The sequence below is a fragment of the Glycine max genome, chromosome 13, assembly GCF_000004515.6.
Source record: "Glycine max cultivar Williams 82 chromosome 13, Glycine_max_v4.0, whole genome shotgun sequence".
In the NCBI taxonomy this organism is placed as follows: domain Eukaryota; kingdom Viridiplantae; phylum Streptophyta; class Magnoliopsida; order Fabales; family Fabaceae; genus Glycine; species Glycine max.
The window spans coordinates 32204377-32227537 of record NC_038249.2 but is presented as its reverse complement, the minus strand read 5'-3'; the positions used below and the strand labels follow the sequence as shown (position 1 = coordinate 32227537).

Sequence of the window (23161 nt, the reverse complement as noted above, 5' to 3'; positions counted from 1 at the left end):
GGTGAGTATTTCTCTTTCAAGATTCAAATTCTTGACCCCTTGATTAAAAAACACAAGTTATTATCATTTATGTCAATTGTTGTTTGGACAATCAACTTTCTTAAAATAAGTGAAATAGTTAGAAGAGTCTTATATTTATAGGGATGAAGGGAGTATTCTTCTTCATCCTAACTTAAAAAATTATTTTTAGAAATTTGTTTGTCCTTTTTTATAACTACGAAATTTAAGTTTAATTTGATAGTTAATTTTGACAAAGAATAATTATAATTTTTTTACTTTATTATTTTTTAATAAAATAATAAAAAAAATTAATATCTTTGCAATTTTGATTAAAAAAATTTAAAATAAGAAGATTTCAAGTGTTTTGGAGGAAAATTGATGTAAAAATTGGAAGAAAAAACCTTGAATTTTTTTTTAAAGAATTAGACAGTTCGTTTAACATGCACCATTGCTAAGTGGGTCAGCTCACGCTTAACGCGAAGTCAGTGTGAAAAGTAAACTATCTTAGTCATATAAAAGTAGTAGGAAGCATAAGGAAAAAATACAACCTATACACTGGGACAACATCGCCCCTAGAGACTCAGAGCTCTCTAATGAATATATCCTAAGCCTCATTATCTCTACAGGAAAACCCTCTTTTTATGTTCATTATCCCCTTCTTCTTAGACATGGCAATGGGGCAGGTCGGGTACGGGTATTGTCTCCCCAATCCCTTACCCTGGCTCCTCAACATATTCCCATACCCGTACCCAATACCCGACGGGTTTGAGTTTATTGTCCCATCCCCGTACCCGTCGGGTATCGGGTATTCCCAACCACGTTCCACACACCATTTAGAATTTTTTTTTTTTGTAAAAAAATATTAAAATTTTGATTTAAAAAAAAATAAATTGATTGTTAAACATTTATTTTTAACTACTTATTTATCAATAAATTTATTATAACGCGTGTGTCTACATAAATAGTTAAGAAAATAATATTAAATTATGTACAAATTTTAAAATAAAATTAACTAGTAATAAAAATTATATGCCTTTTGATTAAATTATGCAAAAATTCTAAAGATTTTAAGTGGCGGGACGGGTTCAGGTTCGGGGTCGGGACGGGTCTAGTAATCCCATACCCGTACCCGTACCCGACTTTTGGTTATCGGGGAAAACCTGAACCCGAACCCATACCCGGTCAACTCAGGTATTACCCGTCAAAGTCGGGACAAATTCGGGCGGGTACCCACGGGTACGGGTTTTCTTGCCATGTCTACTTCTTCTCCTCTATTCATCCATCTTCTTCTATCCCCATCAACCCCCTAAAGTAAAAGTCTCTTATAGTAATGAGAGGCTAAATCCCCTTAGTTAGGGTCTGATAGAGCTAAAAAGTCAAAAGATGTATTATATACTTCATATCTATCAATGCAAACAGATGTTTTCTTTTCTATTATCCTTTCTTATTTTAATTTCATGTATCATTCATCCTTGCATCATCTATAGGGGTTAGGCGCTGAAAAAGGGTAACCCTTAGTAGAAATACAAGGGAAGTCTTATATGCATCAGTTTTAGGAATTAGTTGCTTGAAAAATGATAATTTTTAATAAAACTCAAAGGAAGGAGTATCTTAATAAAATCATTATTAGATATACAGTGATTGCATTATGCACATGTATCAAAACAAACATCTGGAATTAGAACTTCATGCATTTTATCTATTGAGTTTTTGCAAAGACATTTGAGAGATAAATAGGTTTGTCATCGTGAGACATCAAAAACAAATATTTTAATAGATGTAGGTAAGAAAAAAATTTACCAAATTGATAAAGAAAAATCTAAAATCATATATCTTAAACAAATAGATGCATGATTTTAAATTATCATTCATTACAAAGTCACTGAATTCAAGTGCAGGTGTTCGGGGTGTTGTTAAATGAATTGACATACATTAAAATTATTGTATCTTCTATTCTTTTATTTTTAAATTTATTGTCTTTTATTTTAAATCTTTATCTTATCTTCTATCTTTCTTTCTCTTTATCTTTTTTTTATCCCTTACTTGTAAATTATGTTTGCATCAATCTAAGTACAAACAAAGTCCGTGTGAATTTAACACTCGGACTTCTAAGTACTTTACTACTTGAGACAAATTGGTGTACTCGCCAATGAATTAACACTTTTTTATAAGATTATTTTTCTAATTTCTAGATGTATTAATTATTTTTTTTCCTACGTATCATTACTTAATTATGTTCTCTCTCAAACATTAATGAATAATAATTAAATGCATAAAAAATGAGAAAAAAAACTTTAGAAAGACAATACATAAACTAGTTGAAAGAATCTTATAATTAAATACAAAATGAAAATACTTTAAATGTTCACAATCAATCTTAATAATTAATATTATTAAATTTTATAAATATTAAATGTATTTATAAATCTATTTTAAAATTAATTAAAATATTATAGTGTAAATATTTTTATACTATTATTTCATTATAATATACCATATAATTAAAATTGTTGATTTTATAATAATTTTTTAAAAAATAAAAAATCGAATGTAATTAATGTTCGGTGAAAGTTCTTTACATTTAAGTTTTAACATCGTACCAAAATCAACTGTTTTATTTTTAAAAATAATTATTTTTAAGAAATAATTACTTTTTAAAAATAAGAAATTAATTAAAATTATTTATTCCTTTATAATAACTTAAATTAAATATACATTAAGAAATACTCGCGTGATTTATGAACAGATGGATTCTAGCGTACAAGACCTTTGAGACCCTTGGATATAATAATAAGATAATTAACGGTGCAGATCTTGAAGAGTGTAAGATAGACAAAACACTTGATAACAAACACGTATAGCTGTTGTAAATTACATGATATTCTCTCTCTCTCTCTCTCTCTTAACAAGTAACAATCAGAATGCTCGACCCCGTTTGTACTCCGATCTGTGCGTGTTTGTCGTATATCTCCTTTCCCATTTCATCATTCTAGCTATGCGTGTTTGAGGTTGTTCTTCATCAGACAAAGAGTCAAAAAATATGTATGCTTATTGTATTTTAGAGGACTTAATTCTTACTAAAATTTGAAATCAAATAGAAATAATTTTTTCTGTAATTTTTGTGATCTGAAACCGTTCTGTTCTGTTCGGGATTGGAAATGGTACAAAATCGTTGGTTCGTGGATAAGCATGAAAATAACAACACATATGGATGAAAAAACAAAAACATATTATCAACCTGTAAGCGTATACGCTATTCTACAGTGTTCGAATATTAGAATTGAAGTCAATAGCATTTATTAGGTCCAAGACATTCAATTCCTCTTCCACAGAAAAACTTATAAAGCTACTTATCATTTCTTTAACCCTCCTATCAATGCTTCTTGGTCTTGGGGCAACAACCCCAGAGAAGAGGTATATGCTTGTTGCAGTGAATAACACAAACACCTAAAAAAAAGAGTCAAATTCTAGAGATTAGCCATGCAAAGAGAAAACACTCAGGAACTAAATCTCACCAATGACCCAAGCTTAGTACCAAGCAGTTAGCTACGCAATGTTTCAAAAGACATACCTATATCACCGCATAATAATTTTAGTATACATTTTAGATACGTCAATGTCCTGTATAGACTCATCAGAAAATGTCTGAAGAGAAGAAAATCAAATATAAAAAAATGAACAAAGCTCAATGAAACATCTTAAGACCATAGGAGAATAAGAAACAACTTAGTGCTTATTACAGAGGTAGCAGTAGTTGTGAGTATAACCTTTTGATACGACAAAATTGCATATATATACAAAACATGTAGTTATAAGGATAATTATTAACTACCATGGTTTATACTCACAAAGTAGTGAGTGATCCGCTGATCCTACACCTAATTATTAGAATGCATTAGAAGAATACATTTTATTTCAGATGAAAAAGTATATCAATATAAGTGCCTTCCAATTATTAAAAGATTCTTGCTTTGACTGAGTACATCGCGTCAATTGTGCACCAAATCAATCAAGCAATTGGACCATGCATGGTGAAACTCAAATATGAAAATGTCAAAACAACTGTATATGGGAGTTGGTTTAGTGCCAAGCTAATGTGATGTATCTTGAAAAGATTCATAGAAACTAATAAACTTTAAAGCACCAATTAATAAATCAATTGGGAACTGGGAAATTTTCAGTGTCTTAAATAAGTTAATTATTCTCAGTTTATTAAACCACATAATGACAAATACTAATAAACTCTTTGCTAAAATACAGAACAACAAGGTAAGCTATATAAGCATCTAGTCCCTTGATACCAGCCTAAAAGCACCAACCCATTACTCATTTGAACTTAGCATGTACTATACTATTGTAGTCATGTATATTGAAAATAAAGCTCTACCATAGTAAAAAATGTATAAATATTCAAGAAATATAAATGAAATCCAAAGGAGTTAAGGTTAATCAGAACACAAATCCATAGAGTTCTTAGTGAAAATGATGAGATTTCTGTCTTGGTGTTAGAGGTTCTATAGTGCTCGACTACCTGAAACAAAATAACCAATCAATTGAATGTGCAACACAAGAAATAATTGAACTGAAGACAGATTTCTCAAACTAAAAACTAAAGTAAACCCACCTTTTGCAGAAGATGCACTTTTAGAGAAAAATAGAGAGCAGTAGCAGTTTCTTCTACCATGTTTTACAGCAAGACCCCAGTAGCCGGCTGACCAACATGCACAACACTGGCTTCTTCTGCGGAGGGAATTCAAACACACTCAATCACATACTGTATCAATATCAATCAACCTTTTTGGAAAAATTAGAAAAAGTATTTATTTTCTTTAATCATAACTCTTGAAATTTAACTCTTGTTCTAGTAAAATATTTTATTTTCTTCCACCATAAATCTTGATCAATGTACAGGGACACACAACATCAATTGTCAAAAGATAATTCATTATTCTCAGAAAAAACAGCATCACTTGTCACTCTCCTCCCACTGTTCTTTTATTCTTTTTATCTCTCTTATCACAGACCCATATCACTCGATAAGATCATGCTAATGAAAAACTTTATAGGAGCTACACCTTGTAATGTGATTGAGTTTGTGAATTACTCATCAGGAACCAAATCAATAAATAAAAACAGATAGAATGGCGATTTTGAAGTAAAAAAAAAAAAAACTTTTTATGAGCTGCCTAGTACTGTGAAAAAAATACTATGGTCAAAGAATAAAAACCAAAAGTCCAACTCTGTAGACTATTATGTCTATTAAGTAAAAAAAAAAACTATCAAATATTCACCAATTTCACCACTTATAGTATTAAAAGTTAAAAGAAAATTCCAGATTCAATTTCATAAAAGTTAGCTGCACATTTAATTTTTTATACAACACACCAAACATTGACAAAAGAATCAAACAAAAGAGAAAAAATTGCCCGCCTATTCTAAGATTAGAGGCCCCTGAATCAAATACAGAAAAACGACCTTAAAACCCATTTATTTTTATTAAAATATCAAAACTGAAAGAAAGTTGTCGGAATGTCTAACCGAAATCACTCTCAGTGGGTAATGTTGTCGAGCCTTGATCTTGGTTGTTGTAGAGAGGAAGAAAAATCCTTCGATTTATGCTTTCTCCTCTATCGCTAGCACCATTTTTGAGTTCTTCGGTCTGTGCTTTGAGGAAAGGAAAAAAGAAAAGAACAGAAAGGAAAGAAGATGGAGGGAGCAGGAGATGAAAGGAGAAGAGGGGGATGAGAAGTGTATAGGAAATTTTGAATTTTGAGGGAGTCCCTGAACATGTAACCTCCTTTTCAGCAGTGAAGTCTTTTTCCTCAGCACAAAAACGTAGACTCAAAAAACATCAGGAAAAAAAAAAGACCCAAAAGACCTAAACCATAAAAATTAACACGTAAATCCGAAGACACTTTCTCCAAAAATGTCAAACTGGATTTACGTAAAGCAGTCACATCAGAACTTGGAGTACCTGAAGGCTCGGGTAAAGGAAAATATTTTGGTTTCCCTTCATTGATTGGAAGAAATAAAAGAGCCATTTTTTCATTCATCAAGAACCGGGTATGGCAAAGAATTAACTCTAGGAAAGGTAAATCCCTATCTAAGACTGGTAGAGAAATTATGCTCAAATCTGTTATTCAAGCTATACCGGTATATTGTATGAGCATTTGTCAATTTCCTCAATCTCTAGGTGATAAAATTCAAAAAATTATGAACTCATATTGGTGGGATTCTTGTAAAAGAGATTTGAAAGGTATTAAATGGTTGAATTGGGACAAATTGTGCATGGAGAAATTGAGAGGAGGTATGGGATTTCGTAACCTCTTTGCTTTTAACATGGTTATGTTAGGAAAACAAGGTTGGAGGCTCTTGTATAAACCAAATGCTTTGCCAGGAAGGATCTTCAAAGCTAAATACTATCCTACCGGGGATTTCATGGGTTCTTCAATTGGTCACAACCCATCATACATAATGGCGAAGCTTGTTCTCTTCAAAGGCTTTGTTAAAGGAAGGTTGTAGGTGCGTCTAGGCACAGGCGAGAATATTAATGTTTGGCAGCAGTCATGGCTTCGAAAGCAGGGACATCGTTATGTGACTTCTCCCATAGTGCCAGGACTTGAAAATCTGGAATTAAGTTCCATTGTTCATCACCAAAATAATGCTTGGAATTTGGAGATATTAAATCAAATTCTCTCCCTAGAGGATATCAATGAAATTATTCATACTCTTGTTCCTTCATTCAAGGCAGAAGATAAGCTGATTTGGGCTGAAGCCATTGATGGTTTATACTCGGTCAAGAGTGCTTATACTATGATCATGAAGAATTTTCTGCAACATGATGACATGTGTGTTGATGGTGGCTGGAAGATGATTTGGGACACGAAAATACCTCAAAGGGTGAAGCTAATGATATGTAGATCTTTTGCAGGGATTATCTTCTTCCCAGAAGAAGCAACTTACGAGGAAGAGGAGTCCAATGCCCGATTACTTGCCCACTATGCGAAATCACTTCTCACATTGTCCTTACTTGCCCAGTGAACCTAGAGTGCTGGAAGGCAATTAACTTGGATTCAATCGTGCTTCATGGAGTTGATACTGCGGAAACTTTTGCCTAGTTCTACTTTAACTTTATGAAGGTGCTGGGTGGATACCAACAAGTTAGAGCTTCAATGATTATTTGGAATTTATGGCCAAGAAGAAATGACAGGGTGTGGGACAACAAGAATTGGACAAGCCAATCTATGGTGCAAATCCACAAGCATTCCACGCCTGCTCATCATGCATCCCAGCAACAAATATATATCATGGCGTAAACCCCCTCATGGATCGTTCAAATGCAATATTGCTGCAGCTTTTTTTGATGAACTGGATTGTACAGGTATAAGCATGTGCATTCGAGATAGTTTGGGTTCGTTTGTGACCGCTTGAACACAATGTTGATGCCCTCTTCTGCTCGTCATGGAGGGAGAAGCATGGGCTCTACGTACGGCTTTGACCCATGTTGCTAATTTGGGTATCTCGTCGACAAAGTTAACAGCCACATAATAGACGAGTCTGAAGTTGGGGTTATCATTAATGAGTGTAAGCAGATTTTAACAAACAATAAAACCTTTCATGTAGGTTATACAAGGAGACAAGAAAATTGATAAGTGTATGCTGCGGTTAACCTGGGCTTCGAGGGCCAGGGTCCTCCTAAGAATCAGATTAATGAGAAAGAGGGATAAGAACAGAGTAAGAATGAGAGGAGTGTCAATTGTCTTATTGATTTTGCTAGTTATTACATACGTATATATAATGACTACTGCTAATGGATTTATCCAAATCTCCTAGGAATATTTGCATAACAGAATTGGTTATGGATGCATCCTTGCAGGGGACATTCGAATCTAGCAAATCCTTCATTGTGCCAGCTCAACTCCTCTTCCTTTGCATTCTGATATCAGACATAATCCTTGAGATATGCGGGCCTGATAACCTTTCTCTTTGCTTTTGCTAATTGCACACCTTCCTTGTTGATTGATTCCCCAATTTGCCCTTCTGATGCTACATCTGTTAATATACTGCTATCAACTTCCTTCGGCCCTTGGAGAATCACCTTGTCCTCAAGGTGATGATCCTGCTTAAGCTGTTCCCAGTCCTCCCAAGAGGATTCATCAGGGGAAAGTCCATGCCACTGGACCAATACTTCCCACGTGTCCCTCTCCTTATGTCGCCGATAATCAAGAATGGCAAGCGGTGTAAGCATCGGTTGACCGTTAATAAAGCGTGTCGGCAGTGAATTGGGTGAATCAAGAATGGGGTCTCCGTGGAATGGCTTCAAAAGGGAACAGTGAAATACCGGATGGATACGAGCCCCATCAGGAAGCTTCAAACGATAGGCTACCTTACCCACACGTTCTATGATCTGAAACGGTCCATAGAAGCGCTTGGACAATTTACCAGTCACTGCCTGAGCACTCTTCACTGAGCTTTGTCGATAAGGACGAAGCTTCAATAATACCCAACTGTCGGGCTCATAATTAACCTCTCTCCGTTTGGCATCCGCAGTTTTCTTCATGGAAGCTTGTGCCTTGAGTAATTTCCGGCGAATAGTAGTGAACACTTCATCACGAGACAAGAGAAGATCATCTACTGCATCAATTTTAGAGGATCCTGCAATATAATCTGGAAAAGAAAAAGGCTTGCGTCCATATGTTATCTCATAAGGGGTTGAGCCTGTGCTGCTATTCCATGAAGTATTATGAGATAGTTCTACCCAGGGTAAGAACTTCCCCCACGATGTTGGCCTACGATGAACAAAAGCTCGTAAATAACCTTCAATTACTCTGTTCATGACTTCTGTCTGTCCATCACTCTGTGGATGGTAGGCATAACTCATTCGAAGATGAGTGCCACTAAGCTTGAAGAGCTCTTGCCAAAACCCACTAATGAACAATGGATCACGATCAGATACTAGGCTTCTGGGGATACCATGAAGCTTGACAACAATGTTAATGAAGAGCTGTGCTACCATGTGAGCGGTATGGGCCTGAGGCAGAATGCCCAAATGGATCCCCTTTGAAAAACGGTCAACGATCACCAGGAGCACCGTTTTGCCTTGAAAGGGGGGTAGACCAACAACAAAGTCAATAGAAAGATCCTCCCATGGTCTGAATGGTACTGGGAGAGGGCATAGCAACCCCGCAATGCGTTTCGTTTCATATTTTGTGACCTGACATTCCCTACAATTGGTGACATAGGTGACAACATCAGCCCTGAGTCCTGGCCAAATGAAATTCTCCGACAGCCGTGCTAAAGTCTTGGTAACCCCAGCATGGCCCCCCATTGGAGTGGAGTGATACTCTTGTAGTAGGGACTGAATAATAGGGAGATCTCGCGGAAGCCATAATCGACCCTTCTGAAGAATGAAATTCTGATGAATGGTGAAATCAGAATGCGAGTCTGGAGAATCAAGAATAGCTTGTCGCTTCTGACAATATTGTTGATTAATAGTCACCTGGTGTTTCAATTCTTCCAGAAATGTTAGACAGGGAACTGAGAGTATCAAAAATTGGGAAGCAGGATATTCCGGTGGAGCATTTTCCGGTGACCTTGACAAAGCGTCTGCCGCTTGATTGTGCGCGCCTGATCGATATTGGATTTGGTAATCAAATCCCATTAATCGCGCCAGATACGTGTGTTGTTCGGGGGTTTGAATCACCTGAGTTAAGAGCTCCTTCAGGCTTCTATGGTCCGTTATGATCGTGAATTGGTGGCCCAAAAGATACTGCCGCCACTTCTTCACGACAGAAGTGATGGCGAACAATTCGCGGACATAGGTTGATGCCGATAATAATTTCTGAGTGAACGGTTTGCTAAAGTAAGCAATTGGGTGTCCTTTCTGTGATAGGACTGCTCCCATGCCGTTACCTGAAGCGTCCGTTTCTACCGTGAATGGAACCTGAAAATCGGGTAAGGCCATAACTGGTGCAGTGGCTAAGGCAGACTTAAGATTCTCGAAAGCTTATTGAGCGTGAGGAGTCCACTGAAGAGTTTCCATAGTGGTGAGGCGGACTAACGGCTCTGCAATCATAGCGTATCCGCGAATGAATCGCCGATAAAACCCTGCTAGGCCCAGAAAGCTACGAACAGCTCGGATGGATTGAGGTCTAGGCCAATTAACAATGGCGGCCACCTTGTCGGTCATGGGTTCCACTCCTCTGCCTGAAACGAGATGCCCAAGATACTCTACCTGCGTTTTTGCAAAGAAGCATTTAGACATTTTGAGGACAAATTGATTGTCAAGTAATACCTGGAAGGTTATGTCCAGGTGTCAGAGATGATCCTCAAAGGTTCCGCTATAAATAAGAATGTCATCAAAGAACACGATAACAAAACGGCGAAGAAATGGCCGGAAAATTAAATTCATTGTCGCCTGAAAGGATGACGGCGCATTGCAGAGTCCAAAGGGCATGACTCTGAACTCATAATGTCCGTGATGAGTTCGAAACGCCGTTTTGGGTATGTCTGCTGAGTGCATGCGGATTTGATGATAGCCTTGAAGGAGATCAAGCTTTGAAAAACACTGTGCTCCGCCCAATTCGTCAAGCAACTCATCAATGGTCGGAATGGGGAAGCGGTCCTTGATGGTGAGTGAGTTCAACGCACGATAATCTACACAGAAGCGCCACGTTCCGTCGTGCTTCTTGACCAAGAGGACCGGAGAAGAGAAGGGGCTGTTACTAGGTTGTATCAGCCCTTTCTGAAGCATGGTCTCGACTTGCTACTCAATTTCCTGCTTTTGGAAATGTGGGTATCGATACGGACGGACATTCACCGGAGTAGCTTGAGGTAAAAGGTGAATATGATGGTCTGTTGTGCGTTCCGGTGGTAAGGTTTGCGGTTGTCGGAAAAGGATATTATATTTGGTGAGCAAAGCTTGAATGGATGGGTCCACGGGTTCAGATGAAGTCGAATGTTCTTCCGAAAGGACTGTGATATGAAAGCACAGGCCAGAGGGCTGTGTCTGGCATAGACGGCGAAACTGAGAAGACGAAAGGGAACTTAGTGTTGCCTCGGGGTCACCCTGTAACTTGATCAAATTCCCTTGGTAGAAGAATTGCATAGTCAAGGATGTATAGTCGGTGAGGACGGGCCCTAACGTTTTAAGCCATTGCACACCCAATACCACATTGGCGCCGGAGATGGGCAGTATATGCAAGTCGACGATGAAGGTTTGATTCTGAATATGAATGTTAATGGCGTCACAGATAGAGGTACATTCCAGGTATTGACCGTTGCCGACCATTACCCGTAGTGGTGCGGTTTCCCGACAAGGTAATCCCAAGTGAGTCACCAATTGTTGCTGGACGAAATTGTGGGTGCTACCCCCATCGACCAGCAACAATAAAGGATGACCGGAAATGCTTCCCATGAGCCAAATAGTTTCCGGTGCAACGTGGCCTGCCAGGGAATTAAGAGAAATTTGGGCCGGGTAAGAATTCGGACTATCGGGTGGGTCAGGGGGTTGTAACTGAGGCGGGTCGTGGGTTATAGTGTTGGGTAGGTCCGAGCCGGTTATAAGAGGGTTGGCTGGGTCGTCTTCCTCAGAAATTAGAAGGAAAAACCTAGAGGCGCACTTATGCCCTCTATGGAACTTTTCCTCACAATTAAAGCAGAGGCCTTTCTCCCTTCGAGAAGCAATTTCCTCGGGGGATAGGCGCTTCCATGCCTGAGGGGGGTTGCGAGGTGCAGGTAGTAAAGGGGGAAGATTTGGTGAGGGTAAGGGAAAAGGTTGTGGTGGGGATGAAGGGGAAGGAGCTCGTATGGGCGACGAAGGGATAGTGGGGGTGATTCGTGGGGATAGGGGAGGGGTTGGTGCAGGGCGGAGGCGGGAGGGGGTTCTCATATCTGCGAACTTCTCCTCCTGCAACCGTGCGAGACCAGCGGCTTGCACGAGGGTAGCAGGTTGGTGCGCTTGCACTTCCCGGCGAATCTCCGGCGTGAGGCCGGAGATAAAGCAACTCAGGAGGAACGGAGTGGGAAGGCCAATGGTCCGATTGGCTAAGTCCTCGAAATCAGCCAAGTATTGGGCCACGGTGCCCGTCTGAGTGAGTTTGCACAAAGCCCCCGAGGGGTCCTCGAACTGGGAAGGAGCAAAACGTGTACGCAGAGCCTCCAAGAACGCAGGCCACGAAGGGAACTGGTGAGTGGTGTTCATCCACTGAAACCATGCAAGGGTCCGACCCTCCATGTGAAAAGACGCCACGGTAAGTTTATCTGCCTCTGGGGTATTATGGTAGTCAAATAATTGGTTTATTTTATAAATCCATCCCAGTGGTTCTGACCCATCAAATCGGGGAACCTCCAATTTTAAACGATGAATTGGAGTTGCAGGTTGAGGATGTGGTAATGGAGTCGGAGTGGGCTGAGAAGGTGGGACAATCGGGGACACACGATGAAGAAGTTCCTCAATCTTGAGGGTCATCGCGTTAACTGATTCCCCCAAATAGAGCTGTTGCTTGGTTAAACGGCTGAGAACGTCCTCAAGTTTGTCATAGGAAGAAGAGGATTCATCAGGATCAGGCATGGTGGTAGCTCAACGAGAGCACCAAATTGATAAGTGTATGTTGCGGTTAACCTGGGCTTCGAGGGCCAGGGTCCTCCTAAGAATCAGATTAATGAGAAAGAGGGATAAGAACAGAGTAAGAATGAGAGGAGTGTCAATTGTCTTATTGATTTTGCTAGTTATTACATACGTATATATAATGACTACTGCTAATGGATTTATCCAAATCTCCTAGGAATATTTGCATAACAGAATTGGTTATGGATGCATCCTTGCAGGGGACATTCGAATCTAGCAAATCCTTCATTGTGCCAGCTCAACTCCTCTTCCTTTGCATTCTGATATCAGGCATAATCCTTGAGATATGCGGGCCTGGTAACCTTTCTCTTTGCTTTTGCTAATTGCACACCTTCCTTGTTGATTGATTCCCCAATTTGCCCTTCTGATGCTACATCTGTTAATATACTGCTATCAAAAATGGTGTAGTTCGTGCTTTAGCTAGGGCAGCCCCTTTTTCACTAGTATCTAGTTTTTTCAACCAAGTTACTGCTATGATTATCAATGAAATGACATAATTAATCTTATTTCCAAAAATAAATAAATTAATACGTGTTATTAAAAGAAAAGAGGTTAAAATTGAGTTTTCCATTAAGAGACAGTAGATTAGATTAGATGCCAGTTGTGGGTTCGATCGCGCTTTATGCAACTTCTAGCTTTTTTATCTTCTAAAGGATTTTCTATTTTCATTTATTTTGGTTTAAAAATTAAATAAAAACACAATTTTACTAAGAATCCAACTCACGATATAGTAGTCCTTAGTTAGCCATTAATTTACCGCCAAACCATCAACAATTTTTTAATGGCCGAAGTATTTAACAGCTACATTAACTATTTAAATAGTTAATTGTATTTAAAATAAAAAATAATATATGCATTGTTTTAATTTAATTTATACTATTAAAAATAGATTTATAATTTAATTATCCCTAATTAAAATATATGAGGTCAAGATACTCTAGTTGAGATATAGATAAAAAAATACTTCAACTTAGATCGAGGTCAAATTAGTTTAGTTAAGATAAAACAAATTATTTCTCTCTTTTTATGCATGTTGTTGGACCAAAATAAATAAGTATCTAAGGCTTCATGAACTAACCATGGTTTGGATAAATTAACTACTCAATTAGACTGATGCCATAACCAATGACAAATACAAGACTCAAGATCCGTGGGGGCGAATTATTTTTTAAGAGAATTAATAATATTTATTTTTTCAAGAACGACGGTTTTGGAGTTAGCTTTACAATGGAGATGAGCTACCGTTCGGACTGCTGAATAAAGTTGCAAGCACCATCGTGAAGAAACCGGATCCAACTGGCAACTGTTATGAACTCAGAGAGAAAATAAAAAGTTGTTATCTAGTGCTTTGTCTATATGTTACACTCTTAAAGATCTTCACTGATAATTATCTTATTGTTATATTCAAGGGTCTCAAATACATTTGCACGGTATAAGACCTGAAGAGGTGTTTCCCTCCTGAGCTTTTTTCATCTTAATTTTCTTCTTCAATATTTCCTAATAAAGAAAGTGAAAAAACGGGTGTCAAATATTGAATATGGTCATTCAGCAACTAACAGTTAACAATAACTTCAAACATAGTTGCATTTCTCTCAAGTTAGCTGAGAGAGATGAAGCATTCCACAGAAACCTCTTCTAATTAATTTGCACTACCAATCAATACCATAATTAAATTGTTTTAAGAAGACAGGAAAATTAAAATCTATTATCCATAGAAAGGGAGAGATAATTTGCTAGTCCCTATAGTTCTATTGCAGTTACAAGCGATAATTTGTGTTGGAAAGAGTTCTGGAATTCGTGAAGTTTTTATATTTTATTACGATGGACATGCCAATGAAAAAGTACCTACCAACTCTTGCTTGAGCAAATCTTTTTCTCGGATGTTCCTGCGCCTCTCTTCATTCAACTTCTCGATGGTTCCTTCAGCCTGCAAAGATAATAATTAATTGATGATTGCTTCCCTTTTTGAAGGTTTAAAAATATTAAAAAGGTCAAGTTGTATTCCAAGGAACTGATTTAATGAATTGGACTGAGATAACAACATCTGTGTGAAGCAAAATATTACCGAGTAAACATTTTACAACCTTAAGAACTTGACAACAAGCAATCACGAATACGCTGGAGGGAAAAAAATCATTTTAACTAAGAATATATGTCTTATTTAAATAAACTTATCCGTATACACTTGTAGGAATAATATGAACTTCTCCATAATAGAGGTGTTAGAGTTGGCATCAACAATTCAATTCCTCTTTTCGGTTCACTATGAAGTTTGAAGTAAAAAAACAAGGTCTTATACCAGCCTTTTGAAGAAAAAAAATTAAGTAAAATCCTAAGTTATTACATAATAGATAGCTTGAACATAATTTTCCCCAATCCAATTCCTCCATCAATTCCCCTTAACGAAACCTGAAATCAAAGTTACCATGGGATAACTGCTAATCTAAATTAAGAAGCACTAATGACTACTAACTTACCTCTCTTAGTTTTGCATCCATTATACTCAACCTTGACTTCAATTCCTCTGAATCCTTAGTAGCTAAACTCAATTTCACAACATCATTTACATGCTTCATGTCCCCCACCTTCTCAACACTCCTTGTACTTGGAAATGTTCCATTATCAGCTCCATCCTCTTCCATATCCTGAGCTGCTTCCAGTCCTTTTCCAACCTAAGAAAAGGAGAAACAGCATCATAGAGCAATGCTCCTGATTCACGATAAATTATTACATGGTCCAAGACAATATCAAGATGACGACATATAACCGAGTTTTATTAACTTCTTATAAATTGAAAAACTTGATTACGTGTCATGTGATCTTAAACCATGTAATAAATCTCATGATTCAAACTCGTATAAATGTGGTAAAGAAGCTCACTGTAAGAGAGGGAGGCATTTGGGTGGTTGGATCCAGCTTGAAATCTCCATTTACAGGGGAAGAAGGTGAGCTCAGGAGGACCACCCTTAGCTTCTTTTCATCAACAAGCCTTCCATAATCTTTGACAAACTGTGTTAAAGTGAAAAGTGTAGGAATTAATTTTACTTAACACATAAAAATAAAAAATAAAACAAGATACGCGCAAAATAAACAAATAATTAATTATAAACATGACTGACCAGGTCAGAGGAGATTTCATCCTCGGTTGTTTCAAAAGGAACAAACCGCGCTTTGAACGAGGAACTTGTCTTTGCAGTGCAGATCAGGCGGGGCTGTGCGCTGAGCCTGCATAGTAACTACCTCCAACCAAACAAACAAACAACAATGTTAGTTGCTACTAACACTTTAACAGTAATAGGTGATGTGAATTAAAAAACAAACAACAACGTTTACTTACCGGTGAAATCACATGTTCCGTGTGGCTTGACGATGCCAACGGTTGGTCTGACGCAATATTTCTTGGGCGACGTGGTTTTGACCTGAATTATGGATCATGAGATGTGAATTCTGATGAATTGAGAAGTTAGGAGAGTGAATGAAGTGGGAGAGGGGAAGGAAGGAAGGAAGGAACCTTGAAGGCGCCATAGTGAGAAGCGTTGTTGTTGATGAGATGAACCAAGCAGGAACTCTGTTTCTTCAATTCCACTGAGAGAAAGAGAGAGATAGTGAGGAATGGAAATGAGTAGAAAGTGGAGAGTGAAATGAAAATTAACTTCTTACCGATAAAAGTGAGATGAGGAGGATCAATTTGGAGAAGCTCCGTGGCCATGTTGTCAACAATAATGCAGGATCAGGATGTAGAGACAGCGTGTGTGTGTGTCTTTTAGTTTTAGGAACTGTGAAAGAATGGAAGAGAGAGAGAGAAGGGTGAATTGCATTGGTGTTGGAAGCGTTGGTTTCAAATTTTATTACAGTACAACTTATGCCCTTTAACTTTTTGCGTTTGTAAAATAAAAATAAAACATGTTTAATTTACGCTAATAAAAACTAACCACACGGATCTTTATTAATTTAACCACCATCTGATATGATAATCACACTTGACCAAGCTAGCCATATTATATTTGTGATTCCCAGGAAAACTTAGCTTCATTAAGAGGATTGGTGTTTCATCCAAACATAACATTAAGAGAGTATGGTCTTCCAATGTTTCGCAGTTTCCTCCAATTCCATAACTAGATGGTCACCATGAAAACATCTTTCAGTTCTCCAACTCCCCAAATTAACCCACAGAGAATCATCGATCTTATACGAATAAACTAAGCATTTAGTTCCTTTTCACATTGGAAGTACTTATTTTGCAATGCCGTTTTGTCCGAACCAAGAATATTTTGCTTTACTAAACTTGCATTAAATGAAAACTAAGGTGGCTAGCTCCAAAACAAATACTACACCATAACAATTAATAGGCAGGTTGTGTAAAACATGCATTATTGTAGTATTGTTTACTCGTTATGTGCTTATGGTCACAAGATTGATTTCTTTAACAATATTTTTCTATTTAATAAGCATTTTTGTAAGGCAATTTTTGACGCATGGCTTATTTATATCACCCTTATTTTAAATTCAAGTGTCTTTCACAGACAGCATTAGTGAAACATTTAAAATAAGGGTTTTGATTTCCTTAAGTTTTTATTGTTTTATATTTTTCTTACGACTCTTCAGTTTTTTAATGTTTCATTTCTTGTTTTATCACATTTATCCTATTTTTCTTTTTTATTATTCTCTTTTTACCTTTATTAGAGTAATTCCAATGAATAAAATTTAAATAATCCATTTTGAGTTATTTATCTTATATTATTTGATTCCTACAATATTACATCATACATAAGAAACTTATATATTTTACTTAAATTATAGTTTGAAGCAACTCTTAAACTATTCCCTTAAATAATCCTTAAATGTTAAGAAAATAATTTTTTACTCATAAGCAACTGGTGCTTAACTTTAAATAATCTATTATGATACGTAAATCATTTTTAATGAGATTTAAAAAAAAAATTATCTAAAAATATGCAATTCATTAAGCCACCAGCATGAGATAAACATTACCCTTAAACTAAACTAACCACTATGAATGAAAATAAGTTAGACTAAGCTTCATATACTACTCAAGCTATTTTATGTATCAAATTTAAGATTTGAGTCTCATTTATTTACTTGAAGATACAGATTATGTTTCAAATTTAGACTTGCATATTCTTTGAATCCTAATCTACCTGATCTGAAATTTTGCTTAAAAACATATTTTGAAGAAAGAATTTATAAAAATTTAAAAAAAAATCTCTAAATAAGTTAAATGGATTAAATTTAAAAATTTAATACTACAATGTTAGTATTATTGTCATAGACCTATATATTACGTTGTTTTTTTTTTTACAGGAACATTGTTGTAGTTGTTATTTACTTCAAAATAATTAACCTATTAATTAGACTTTAAAAACTTATCAAATGATCTAAAGTCTAATCTTTTAAATTAAATAAACTTATACATAAGTATGGTTATGTATAAATTATTTAATGAATAAGTTTGATCTAACCTAAACTTAATATGAGGTAGATCTAACTTAAACATAAAAAGAATCTTCGTTTTAACACTTACTTTTTTTTCTTGCTAAATTAATATCTCGCTTACTTGAATCACACACACAAAAAAAAAAACTCTCGCTTACAATGTTTATAAATAAATGAATAACCCTACCACTGATAAATTTAAGTCAACCCTACTGAAAGGTAAAAGACAACACTGAAAAAACAAGGAAAGGATTTGGTCATCGATCCTAAGGACATTTTACTATCTTTTTCTCCCGTAAGAAGTAATACAAAAGTATTAGTTAAAAAATGATAATGTAGCAAGGTATTACAAGAAATGTTTATAATTATTAGCATTTTTTTTAGCATGTTTGCTTTCCATTCCTTTTGAATTGACTGTTTATTGGTGATAAATTTAAATTCTGTACTGAAAAAAAGTGACAAGCCTAACGTTTAAAAGTATCAACTTTTTATCTCTTTCTTTATTTTTTCTCGTCATCACTTTTCTTTTCGTGATTGGAAAATGGTAGAGCCGAAACCCTACACGTAACAAAAAAAAAAGGAAAAAATGGGGAAGAAAGATGTTAATCCTTCCATAGGATCATGAACAATGTCACTAGCTAGGATAGCGGTAATTAAGTTGGTTTTCATGACTTTTTTTTTTTTCAGTTTTAGTCATCGTTTTTAAAATCTGGATTAAACCATTTTGTTCAATCATTCGGCTTAATTTTTTTATTATTTTAATTTAATCCAAAACAGTTTTAAGATAAATAAAATACTTATTTAAAAATTACACATAAGTATAAATTATTTTATCAATTATTATTCAATTTGGTTTTTATTTTTAAAATATAATTTTTAATCATTTAATTTTCAAAAAATATTTAATGTCCTTTCGTCGGATTTCATTAACATCGTTGGTGTTAATTTGGGCAGAAGTACAACATTGAACATTTTAGGGGAAAAAATATAGCATTAAATTGAACCTTCTAAAAAATAGAGGAAATAAATTGAATAAATAAATAAAAAGAGATACCTTAAACAATAATTTAACCTAATATTTATGTATGGTTGATGTGAAAATTTTAACACTGACAATTAATTAAAAATTATTATTAATATAATTTTTAAGATATTTATTAGAGAAAACAACAAACTTATCGTAATAATCTATAATTGAATTACAAACATAAAAGTCTTTACATAGTGATAGTGCAAGCATTCACTATTTTTCTAGTTACAAAAGTTAAACTTGACCTTGCACAAACAATCAAATTTGGAATCGGGGCCGGTGTGAGGACCATAGTTCACGAGTCGTTAGTTTAAACAATAGATGCGTGATTTTAAATTATCATTCATTACAAAGTCACTGAAATTCAAGTGCTGGTGTTTGGGGGTGTTGTTAAATGAATTGACATACATTAAAATTATTAAATTACTATACTTGTTCAAGTGTAGTTAAAAATGTGCAGTGTTCCGAAAATAAGGACAAATAATCCGTGTATTATAAAAGTCAAAATATTTTCGTAAAACCCACCCAAACTACTTTGGCTGGCAATGACATTGGCATATAGCTGGAAGTTGAGTGTTGGGAGTTGATTATGCCGTTGGAACATTAAATCACGACGGGTGATTCTAAAATTGTTGTCAAACTGTTGTACAAAAGTTTTTGAGGCCATCGCCAATTTTAGCTATCATCATAAGTGACTTGTTTCATAATATTCTCTCTGTATCTTTTTAGTTGTCTTTTAAAAATTATAGAGTTTCTATTTTACTTATTTTCCTTTTTCACTTCATAATAAATACATATGTAAAATAATTAATATGATATTGAATTTTTCAAATGATAGATAAATTAATAGAAGCAATATATTTTTTTTAAAAAAGAATAAAGGGAGTAGGATTTAATAATTAATTTGATTGAAATTTTAAAACGTAGTTGGAAGTTTAAAAAATAAAAAATTAAAGTTAACAGTTAAAAATGAAAGTTATTAATTTAATTTATTGAATTAAAAATATTTAGTAAAATAAATTATTTTTTTCACAGCTAGTAAAATTAATTATTAAATATAAATGATATGTTTATATCGTTTTCATGTTTTATGATTAAAAATATGTTTTAAGTAGTTATTGTTTTAATTTTTTAATTAATTATAATTCTTATAATTTTTTTAAAGATCAAATGTTATATTAAAATATTAAAATAAACAGCGAAAATGATGTTATAATTAAAGTAAGAGGGGTGACTGATAATTAAAAAAAAAGTAAGAGGGTTGATAAATATTAGGATAAAAACAAAAATAATAAACGAAAAATCACAAATTCATGACATTAATTTGAGTAACGTATAAAAAGTAAATACAAGTTAGTAAGATAAACTTACTTTCCAAATTATAACTTAATTAAATAAGTTAGTGTCACAACGAGGATTGCAAAAAAAAAACGACAAATAAAAAAAGTGAATTAATATTTTTCTGAAAATGATAAATTGTATGTGTGATACTAGCATTTCGTAAATAAAATTATGTGTTGTATAAGTTTAGTTTGTTTTTATTGATATAGTTTTTAAAATAAAAAATTTAAAATCTATCTAGTTCAATTTTTTTATGTTTTTATGAGTTAATTTATGATTAGTTCAAGATAAAAACATAGGCGAAAACCTAAAATTTGATTATTCTAAAGTGAATAAGAATAAAGTAAATAATCTTAGTCGATAAAGAAAAAATTAACGATTAATACTTTAACACATTCATAATTTGTTATACATATTAATTATTAATTTTCCTATCAATAATTGGAATTATCTACTTTATCTTCTAAAACTAAACTTGTATATGAATTGCCAATAAATAGGTACATGGAAACCAAAAAATGCGAACCTAATTCATGTATGTGAACTTTTTTGAAAAATAAAGTATAATTTTTAAAAAAATCATAAAAAAAATAAAGATATTTTCTTTGAAGTAAATTTAATTAAACACGTATCTGATTACTTTTAACTACAATTTTCAATTATAATGCTGGAAAAAACTTTTGAACAGGATAATTTTAACATGAAAAGGGCACTAGATGTGATAAGAATAAGAAAAAGAAACATAATTGTAAGAGTTCATGCAACTAATCAACACGATGATGAGTGGAGATTGCCAAACTCAAATCCATTTACCCAACAAAGAATTGTTCTTTTTTCGGCCTGATGTTACTTCTAGGCCTTCATTCCCCTTTTGATCTCATCATGCTCAAACTCACTTTGTTCATGTACAAGCAATGCTGAATGGTCGGAAACAAACCCTTATCGTTTCCAACAAAAATTGCACCATTCTATTCCAAAACGCCAAACACGTTCCTCTCTGGATTATTCAGAATTAAATTTTTTTTCTTCTAGATCACGAGTATTTGTAATTAAAGATATTTTTGAATTAGATATGATGATTATTGATCATAAAATCATCTTTTTAAGTTTTTTTTTCTTCTAGATCACGAGTATTTGTAATTAAAGACATTTTTGAATTAGATACCATAATTATTGATCATAAAATTATCTTTTCAAGTTTTTTTTTCTTCTAGACCACGAGTATTTGTAATTAAGATATTTTTGAATTAGATATGATAATTATTGATCATAAAATTATCTTTTTAAGTATTTAACAAAATTGTATATCCAATATTTAAATTCAATATCTTTAGAATAACACCATACCAATTAATTTAGAATAACACCACAAGCCTTTCTGAACAGTTAGTCTGTGGCCCTAATCTGTTAGTAGCATTTTTTTCTCAAAAAACTATGATATGCAATTAGATTGCTCCGCACTTGTGCAATTAACGTTAACTGAATTTGGTATGCTTTTGTGCGAGTACAGTGTTTATAAACAAAGTTGACTAACCTAGCAGTGAAGATTAATTTCTGGTCGAAGAAAACATGTAACACTAGAGTTAATTAATCTCCCTGTTTATGAAAATTTCTAGTCTAAGAAAAAAGTAATTAAAAAATGAAAACAATATTAAAACAAATTTAATAAAATTTATATTTAATGTCATTTAATATATTTTATTTTTAAATTAATTATATCCATAACTGTTGCACACTTGCACTCACGTAAAAATTAGATACAGTTTATTTGGTTCATTGGGTGATTCTAATATTGTTCACTAATCAAAATTAAAAATTTATTTTAAACACCTATAGGTAACACTTTCAGGTTGAGACTCTCTTCCGTTATTGGATTTGTCTCGCAAGTCCATTGTGTCTATATCTCTATTAGATAATTTTAGTATCTAGAGAAGAGACACTCCAATTTTAATTGGAGAATACTAAAAATATTTAACAAACTGTATTTAAATTTTATTCTGAAAATTATGAAATTAACGTATCTCGAATAAATAAAAGTTTTAAGAAAATAAGAATGTATTTGGTGGGTGGAATGATAGTAAAGTCATCACTCATCAAGAATATTACTGTAGAAAATTTCCGCTCAATGCCAACCGTCTTGCCGTCCAGTAGCAAAATAGCGATGTTTTGGAACCTACTAAACTCACATTCAAGTTAAAATATTCGTGGCCTTTGCCCCCTCTCTATACACACACACGAGAGAGTTTCCCTTGCAGCCAAAAAATATAAAAGAGAAAGAGGTTTTACAGCATGGAACCCCATTGTAATTTCTAAGAACATGGATGAGTCATATGATGAAAAAAAGGTTCAAATATAAAATTCAACAAAGTCTCTCAATCGTTATAACAACGGCCAGTAAATTAATTTTTTTTTTGAAGAGGTCAATAAATCTTTTAACAAATATTACTATCACTATACAAATAAGGTCATTCTTATCACGTGCGTTTTCACCATTTACAAAGCCTTGGAACCAAAAATCTTCATTTATGGTGTATTTGTACAAGGATCTTGCTATCCAATGTTATTTGTCTCTAGGTAACATTTGTTGTTTGTGTGTAATAGTTACTTTTCCATTTCCCACATTCAGTTAGGGGTAAAAGTAGGTTGAATCATCTATTGGACTAATGGTTAAATTCGTTTAAAGTTTGGTCTAACCCAATTTATTTAAT

The 23161-nt window shown here is 34.3% G+C and overlaps 1 pseudogene; it reads right to left on the bottom strand.

The window, feature by feature from the left end:
- Positions 1–13941: 13941 nt before the first annotated feature.
- Positions 13942–16445, bottom strand: LOC100780295 (vesicle-associated protein 1-3-like; annotated as a pseudogene).
- Positions 16446–23161: the final 6716 nt, after the last annotated feature.